Source organism: Capra hircus, chromosome 7, assembly GCF_001704415.2.
Source record: "Capra hircus breed San Clemente chromosome 7, ASM170441v1, whole genome shotgun sequence".
NCBI classification, from domain to species: domain Eukaryota; kingdom Metazoa; phylum Chordata; class Mammalia; order Artiodactyla; family Bovidae; genus Capra; species Capra hircus.
Window position 1 is genome coordinate 50,020,410 of NC_030814.1, and position 9,429 is coordinate 50,029,838.

Sequence of the window (9,429 nt, forward strand, 5' to 3'; positions counted from 1 at the left end):
CAAATTAATAGTTTATGTTCTTAAAAAATGCCAATTATGACCCAGTCATTATTTATTTTAAAGTTAAGATTAAACTCTTTTTCATACTGGGTTGTATTTGCCACTCTGAAATTCAGTCAGTTTTTTCTTTTTTTGGTGTAAGCTCTGAAGTACGGAAGTGCAGCCACACTTAGCGCAGTGGCTGAGAAAGCTGATCCTGCACTCAAGGGGGTCTGGGTCTTAAGCTGGCTGAGTGACTGGGCAAGTTACTCTACATACTTCAGCCTCAGTTTTAACTCTGCTTGAAGTTTTACTTGAGACTTCAAGTGTGGATGACTAGGTATGAGCCCTCAATTCATAGTAGCTCTCATACTGAAGCAGGACTAAATAGATTCTTAGTAAGTGTATCTGGTTTTCTGGGCTTTAACATCTCAAGACAAGGGTGTGTATTAGGGGTGCTGTTCTCTTGGGGTCTTTACCTCTTGGTGCAGGCTTACCTCTGGGGTGGGACAGCATATCTTTCCAAGTCTGTGCCCCTTTGGTCTACCAACCCTAGTGAGTTACTTTAGAATTCAGGAGCGTTAGAGGTTGGAGGCTGCTTGCAGTCCCAGCTCTGAGAACATGCAGTCGGTTCACCTTCCTCTGCCCAGAGAAGCAGAGACATGCCCCTGCTTAGGGGCTAGGAAGGCTCTTCCGGGCTGTGATGTGCGACAGGGCAGAGGTGAGACCTAGGATAACTCAGTTACGGTGCTGCTCAGTTTAGTTTCTGGGAGAGACTGTGGGAGGCAGGTGGTCGGGAGGGATACTATACTTTCAAAATTATTTCAAAAGTGGCAACTCTGGCTCCCACTTCTAGTGCTGCCTTGGACTCATTGCCCAGGGTGTCAGGATAGCTCAAGGGGTGCATTCCCCTCAGGCAAGCTTCCAAACAAGGTACTGGTAGGATGGATGAGGTCGTGGTCTAGGAGAAGGAAGGCCTCTGCCATTTTACTGTTGTTCTTCTCCATGAGAAATAAAGAGTTCCAGCAGGGGGCAGTAATGTCTCTCTTAAATTGTATCTCATTACCAGCCTACAGCAATGCCTTTCAAAACTCTTAAAAAAAAAAACAAAAAACAAACAACAAAAAAAAACCATGACACACAATAAGAAATGCATTTTACATTGTATCTCAGTATGCATATGCACAAACGTACATATAATATTTGAAAAAACATTTAATGCTTATAATATGAAATGCACTATAATATAGTGCATAATACTATAATATCTATTCCATTCATTTTAAAGAACATTCTATTCTAATTAAGAATATTCAGATTATGACCTCCTAAATTGATTTCTAGGCTTACTAACCTACCGTTTGAAAAGCACTGACCTTGAGGGCTCTGGCTTTTGTTCTTTCATATACATCATTTGCTGGGACAACTTTATTGAGACCAGAGAATGTGTACATTTCAAAATAAAAACAGTGTTGACATTGTGAATGAATATTATGTGCTATCCCCTATATAAAACTTTTTTAGAACTCTCTCATGTATTTCAACAACATTTTGAGGAAGATACTATTGTTATCTCAGTTGAGGTTTAGAGAATGATACGTCTGAAGTTAGTACAGGGTTGAGGTGAGATTGGTCTCCCAGATGCTGGAACTAGAATGGAGAAACTGTTATGTTATATGGTGCATCTAAGTCAGGTGACACATCTTTGGGACAGATACCACCACTAATATGATCATGAAGAGAAGCGAGGTTAAAACTTGTTTCAGCAGCCTGGAATGCTAGGCTGAAATCAATTTGGTGATTCTGGTGGGTCTAGAACAGGGTTGGAGAGAATTGATTTTCTAGGGGATCTTGAGAAAATATGGAGGTTTTCATGGATTACAGTTAAGTAGCCCGGTTGGTAAAGAATCCACCTGCAATGTGGGAGACCTAGGTTCGATCCCTGGGTTGGGAAGATCCCCTGGAGAAGGGCAAGGCTATCCACTCCAGTATTCTGGCCTAGAGAATTCCATGGACTGTATAGTCTATGGGGTAGCAAAGAGTTGGACACGATTGAGCCACTTTCACTTTCGCCTACTTTCAATAGTCCAGAAGAAATGATAGACCATCTTTCCCAGATAGAAAATGAGAGGAGAAATAGAAAGCTTATAGTCACACAATGGTGATACATCAGAACAAATTATAAATTAGCTTTTAAAGATTCCAGGTGAGAAATGGGATGAATTTGCAGGAGACTCCAGAGTCAATAGTAGAAGACTGTGGACACCTGAGTAAGTGAGACAGCCAGATAGATGGAATTTTGTGGTACTTGAAAAGGCAGCGCAGAAGGGAGGTCACAGACATGAGAGAGGTTACCTACTTTTGATATAATGGAAAGCTGGTGGGGATACCCTCATCTTCCAAATGTGTCTTATGAAACAAATAGCCAGAGAGAAGCCTCTGTTCATGTTAAGATGCTTTAATTCATATGCATGAAGACTGTTAGGAACAAGGTTGTTGTTGTTTTTTTTTTAACTGACTCACAATATTTAGGAACACATTTATTCTCTTAAACTTCTATTTTATTTTTATTTGGGATTGCAAATTTTTTACCTACTGCAAATTCTTTATCTATGGAAAGAATTTTAAGTAGGTGATCTCTTCTGTTTTTGATTCTAACATTTTAGATCTAGAATATGATTTTTAAACATGATTTATATGATTCAATTACTTTACCTTTCTTGCATGGGCCAAATATTATGTATGAAAGTGACATTTTTGTTTTTGAACTTTCTTGTAAATTGAGAGCTTTGATGTTTGTTCATCTGGGAGTATACTGGACATCTGCTTCATAGAGATGCTCATAGGAACACCCCTTATGTCTGCACATTGCCCCAGACAGCAGTGACACTAGCCACATCTGCTTTCTTCCCCAGGGGAACTGCCAAGGGCCAGGCTGAAAGAACAGCTGCACGGTAATCCCGACAACCAATTACTTATTCATGAAACAAACAAAACAGATTTTTGTCTATCTTAGAACACGTAGCTTTGGGACTCTACTGAGCGGAGAATAGGATAGCCAAACAGAGAGGTGACATGGAGGATCTGCATTTTTGGTAGTTTTAAAGTTCTAAGGGATTATTCAGATTTATAACCTGACCCTCTTCCAAGTCCCATGGCATTCCTTTCTTTTCTTTCCAGTTATATAAAGTCTGTGTCTTCCTTTGTTCTTGTATCTCTACATTAAGCTGTCCCTCTTTCATGTGCTCATAGATCCCTGCACTTCTCCATTAGGGTAGTTATCACAGTTTATAGTTATACTGTCTGTGTGACTTTAAAAAAATTCTTGTGCACCATCTAGATTGGAAGCTCCATGAGAGCAGGGACTTTGTTTCAGTCACTCAATTCTATATTCCCAGAGTCATTACCAGTGTCTGACATATGGTAGAACCTCAATAAAGGTTCAGTGAATGGGTTAATAAAAAAATGAATGAAACTTTTTATTCAGGTTGTGGCCCCTTCTTATTAATTATGAGAGAGAGAAAGTATTAAGACCATACCTGCTTTCTACCTGCTTTTTGCTCATGAGAAACATAAGGAATTAGGAGATAAGACTGCTCACATTCATAGCAGGTGCTCAGTAAAAGTTTATTGAGAATAATAGACATAGTTTTCATTTGTTTAGGATGTATTGCTATAGATGTGCTAGTCTCTTCCTGATTTTTAACTCAGTACCAATTATGATCAGGGATGATCACAGTCTTTTGCTGAGTCCCTGCCCTGTACTAGGCATGGTGTTAAGTAATATACTTATGGTATTTGGCTTGATCCTTCAAATGACCCTACAAAGAATGTGTTCTTATTCCCACTTTCCAGATGAAAGGGTACAGGTTCAAAGAAGTTAAGACACTTGCAGAGATTCAAAACCAGTTCTATCTGATTTAAAAATCAGTGCTTTCAATAACCATGCAATTCTGGTTTCACATTTTCTATTTAGAACTTAGGATCCTAAAGAGAATGATTTCCCTTGTGAACACTTGATGGTTCCCCTTTGTCTTAAGAAAGTGAATGACCAGGAAACTGAGTTTATATAAGCATTAATTTACCAAGCATTACAGGAAATCCCTTTAGTTCTGAAAGTTCTTTGGAAGTAAGGGCAGCAGGGAACAGGTGAAATTTTAGGATGTCTTGAAGCCTGAGTGGACAGTGTTGTTTCAGACTTCCAAGGCTCCTTCATGAGTGAATCATAAATTGGGGCTGTGGTGAGATGTAGGACAAAAGACCTGCCTTTGAGTATCTGTTGGTCTTCTTGGGGGAGAATGGATTCATGTATGAGAAACTCGCGGAAGGAGAGTCGGAATTGGGGCTAGCTCCTATGGGACAATGGAAACAGAACCATCCATCTATCCATCCAACCAACCAACCAATCACTCAACCAACCAATATTCAACATCTCTTATGTGCTAGGCTCACATTCCAGTGAGCAAGGTAATCAAGGTCCATGACCTCAAGGAGTCTATGGACTCTTGGGTGGGCCAAGGTCCCAGATGTGCAGTCCCATTATATCACTGACTCCTGTTAATGGTCTCACCCTACCCAGGAAGTAACTGATAGTATAATTGTTCACATAGAACACATAAGGAAACAAGTTCAGAGAGGTTAAGTAAGAAATTAACTCTTGCCCAAAGTCCTTCAGGTGGAAAGTAGCAGAGTCAGGATACCATCTGAGCCTCATCCAGACTGCAGGTATTGCATAAAAACTGAAGCTCGACATTTGCTAAATTTCATGGAATTTCAGCTGGATTGATCTTGTTTACCTGAACATCCTGCCCAAAGTGAATGGTGGTGCCGTTGAACAATTTCACTGCTTATCAGAGAAACTGTTAAGCTCTTGGTAAAATGAGGGTGATAATAGGTTTAATAATTTTTTGTGGGAATTTTGTGAGGAATAAGTGAGTTAATGTATGTAAAGTGTTTAGATTAGTGCCTGGCACATGTCATATAAGTAGTGGCTATGATTGCTGTGGTTCTATTGACAGGCATTTGAGAAGAGTATTTATGTGAAGAAAATAATGAATTTCAGCTTGGAACATGTGGAGCAAGCACTTAGAGTTTGCATCCAACTGGATGTAAAACCAGTTTAATGTCCATATTGTCCACTTGACATTATGCGCCATGGGGTCAGAGATTGCCTGGGTCACCCTTGCACCTACAGCATGAGAAAAGTGCCTGACTCACAAAGGTACTCAATATTGATTTATTGGATAAATGATTGAATGAATATGTGATTTCATGGTAGGCATTATTTAGGATATAAGTTAGTAGTAATTAGTAGTTTGTCGCTCAGTCGTGTCCGACTCTTTGCGACCCCATGGACTGTAGCCTACCAGGTTCCTCCCTCCATGGGACTCTCTAGGCAAGAGTACTGGAGTGGGTTGCCATTTCCTTCTCCAGGGGATCTTCCCGACCTGGGGATCGAACCGGGGTCTCCCGCATTGCAAGCAGACGCTTTAACCTCTGAGCCACCAGGGATATAAGTTATACATGGGTAAAATAATGAAATAACCATGTTCCCCCTCTCCCCCAAAGGACACAGCAAATGAGAAATAGAGAGGAATGCGAGTGAGTGTGGTCTTCCTACAGACTCCAAACAGTGTATTGCCTAAAGGAAGAAGTGGGGTTGTTCTCTTTCCGATTCTTGTGCGAGCTGTCCTTCCAGGGCCTTGAGATGTCCTCGGCCAGGTCTTCATAGTGCCCCGGCATTCTCTGCCAGCCAAACTATGTTGCCAATCATCATGAAAATAAAGAATCTTTCTTCCTGTCCTTGACTTCAAACTGGGGTCAAAGGCCTTAGGCTGGTGTGAAAATAAATAAAGGCCCAGAGCAGACAAAGGCCATTCTGCAGCTAGCCGTCACTGTAAACACTGGCCTTCCTTTCCTCTAGTCTGAAGTTTCCAGTATTTCCCTGGGCCCATCGTGACCTCAGTTGGCCTAGTGGCCTGGTGGCTGCGGCAGGTCCTGGTGGTCTCATGGTAAGAGATGGGAGGCTTCTGAGGGACGTCACAGGTAAGTGACAACTCTGGAAATGTGTGTGTGAATGCATACTCAAGGTTATGATATGTTTTATGAAGGATGTACAACACACAATTTACAAATAATAAAATGTAAATGCTAAGGTAAATTCCATATTGATTTTCAGACAATGCATTCCTTGATTTATTCAGAACTCTTGTATCTAGAGTCAGTCATGGTTGCAGTTGGATAACAAGAACAGTTTTGATAAGAATGTTCACTGATATTTTCATTAACAAGTAAAACAAAAGAGAAACAACAAAGAGCTTGGAAACCACTCATTTGTCAATAGTGTGAGTGACTTTTTTGCTGAGTTTGAAAGAATTGCCTGCTTTTTGTGCTTATCACTGTGGAACAGCTATAGACTTGTCAGCTTTAAGCATAATCTACATTATTAGTTTCACTTTCTTAAATCTAGACAATCAACAGAACCATCATTAAGTCTCTATTTGTAGCATTTGCAATTTTATGTGGTATAACTACTCCTACTTTGGCTAATTTCGATCTACTAGTGTGATGTTACTGAATATGGGGCTGGGAAAGATATACACACCACCATACAGTGACTGCCATACAGATGTGATAGATGTAAACAACCTTAGAAGCAGATTCTACTAAACTAATCAGGAAGTGATGAGTTTTGAATATTTATTACCTCTTTCTAAGGTGGTTTATTTGATCATAAGTTTCAGTTCAGTTCATTTCAGTCGCTCAGTCGTGTCTGACTCTTTGTGACCCCATGAATAGCAGCACGCCAGGCCTCCCTGTCCATCACCAACTCCCAGAGTTCACTCAAACTCATGTCCGTAGAGTCAGTGATGCCATCCAGCCATCTCATCTGTCGTCCCCTTCTCCTCCTGCCCCCAATCCCTCCCAGCATCAGAGTCTTCCAATGAGTCAACTCTTCACATGAGGTGGCCAAAGTACTGGAGTTTCAGCTTCCGCATCATTCCTTCCAAAGAAATCCCAGGGCTGATCTCCTTCAAAATGGACTGGTTGGATCTCCTTGCAGTCCAAGGGACTCTCAAGAGTCTTCTCCAACATCACAGTTCAAAAGCATCAATTCTTCGGTGCTCAGCTTTCTCTACAGTTATAATTTCACTTTTAATAATGGCTGTGTTTAACACCCAGCTTATCAAATCCTTAAAATTTAATAACTGGCTTTCAGGAGTGGGTTTGAGCCAGCTCTGGTATACCACTGACTCCAGCCTTGTTAAAGAAGATGAGAGTGCACAGGCATGAGGCCCAGAGGTCTGGTGGATAAGGCAGTGCCTAGCACTGGAGATGACCTGGAGCAAGTAACTCCTGGGACCACCAGAAAAGGAAGACAAAGAGGAAAGAGACCTCTCTTGTTCAGGAAGAAAAGTAAATTCTCCTGGAACCCCCTTGCAGGTTTGAGAAATTCTTCACTCACTCCACCCATAAAGATAATATTTACTCCTTGATGTTTTGTGTCTTCATGGAACTTGTAGGATTAAAGCATGCCTAAAATAATATAGTCTGTGCTAGTTGCTTGGCTTTTCAAGTGAGCTTTGCAAAGTCAGTGGCCATGTCAGTTTGTCTGCCTCATCAGAGCATTGCCTGCAAATGATTGCAAATGCTCACAAAAGACTACAGGAAGTTTTGATCTCCCTCTATTAGCACTTTCCTTTTGACATGTGTTTAACATGGCAGACATTTTGACCTCTGTCCTTTGGCACCGAGGATGCTTTGACTCCATGTTTATAACTAGCACCAAAATGGCTGAATTTTTGTCAAGAACATATTTTTCTTAATTAGTCTCATTAAGCCATTTTAATTTAAAAATCAATGTTCAATATAGTACAGTGAAACTATTTCTACTTTTTGTCATTTCTTATTTTATCAAAATCAATTTTATAGGAATTCACTCCTTTATGTGAATTTTTACAAGCAAGGCTTAATTATCAGTTGTGATTTATCTGTATCAAATGTAATTGTATCAAATTTTAGCTTCTTCCAGAGTGAATTTTCTACTGTGGCTTTACTTCTACTAAGTCCAGTTTTCCTGAAACACATTTGGTTGATCTGAACTTTGTCAGGACAATGTGATTCAATGTTTAGTCATTAATATATTTTGCTTTACGTAGTTTAGCTGTTGTTAGTTTTCTTTTGAACTAATTTTTTTAAACAGAACAATGAGATAGAAATTCCCAACTACCTTAGGCATCTATAGAGGTCAGAAGTGAAGCTAGTAAAGACAGACTGGACCAGATATGAATGAAATGCCATGGGCTAAGTTTTTGTGAATAGCAGACAGGCAGATCAGTGGTAATTATCAATGACAAGAACTTTAGAGAAACAATGAAATGCCATTTTGCATTAAGCATGAAGCATGACAATTTTCTAAAACTACTCAAAGTTTGTGAGCTGTGTGTGTAATCCCCATTAAGGCTTCTTGACCCTGGCAGGCCCTTGATGCATGTTGAAAAGAATTGAGTTGAATGGGCATGATGTAGCCAAAGAGCCCAGGCTCTAGGTCAGGTGGTCTGGGGTCTGAACCCAGCTCTGTCACTTCTTGCTGTGTGTACCTGGTCAGGTCCATTTTCATCTGGTGGTCTCAGTTTTATCGACTGTCAAAACATGGGTTGATCTCTAAAAGTTTTTAGATCTTCTTGGAAATCTGAAGAAATGTATGACATCTGTCTTCAGAATTACACACACCCTTATTTTGTGTATAACTTTGGAGAGTTTATATGCCCTTTAATGGCTGCTCAAGGATAATGAGTTAAGAACACCCAACCCAGATGATCTGTTAGGACCTGTCTGGCATTGACATGCCAGTACCTAGGTAGGTGATATGTATGTACATCTGCCAGCTGATGCCTGAGAGCTGACACACACACTGTTGATGGCATAGAAATGGAGAAATCCTGAAAAGAAGCATCTGGAACCCTTAGTTTGCATGACTGGTTCATTAGTATTTTCATTAATAATACTAATGATTGAGAGCATAGGCCTATGGGTTGAGCTGCCTGGGTTAAAATCCCAGCTCTGTACAAGTGCCTTGGGCAAAACACTTACCTAGTCTGGGCCCTGGTTTCTGCATCTGTAACATGGGAATATTAATAGTACCAACTTCATATGGTTGTTGTATGAAAGTTAGATATTAAATTATTACTTCTTACTACCTCTTAAAGGAACCAATGCTCAGAGAATTTTACATCATAACGTGGTAATATTATAGTCCACAGGCCTCAGAGACCATCTAGTTCAACCCTTCATTTTACCAAAGGAGAATCGAAGGGAAGAGCTTTCTCCAAGGTCACTCAACTCACTGGAGTCTGTGTTGCTTTCTGAAACTACCCTTAGACACTGGGAAAAATGTCAACTCACATGATGTCATCGGCACGCCACTTTTCAAGGCAAGAGAAGGCCCGT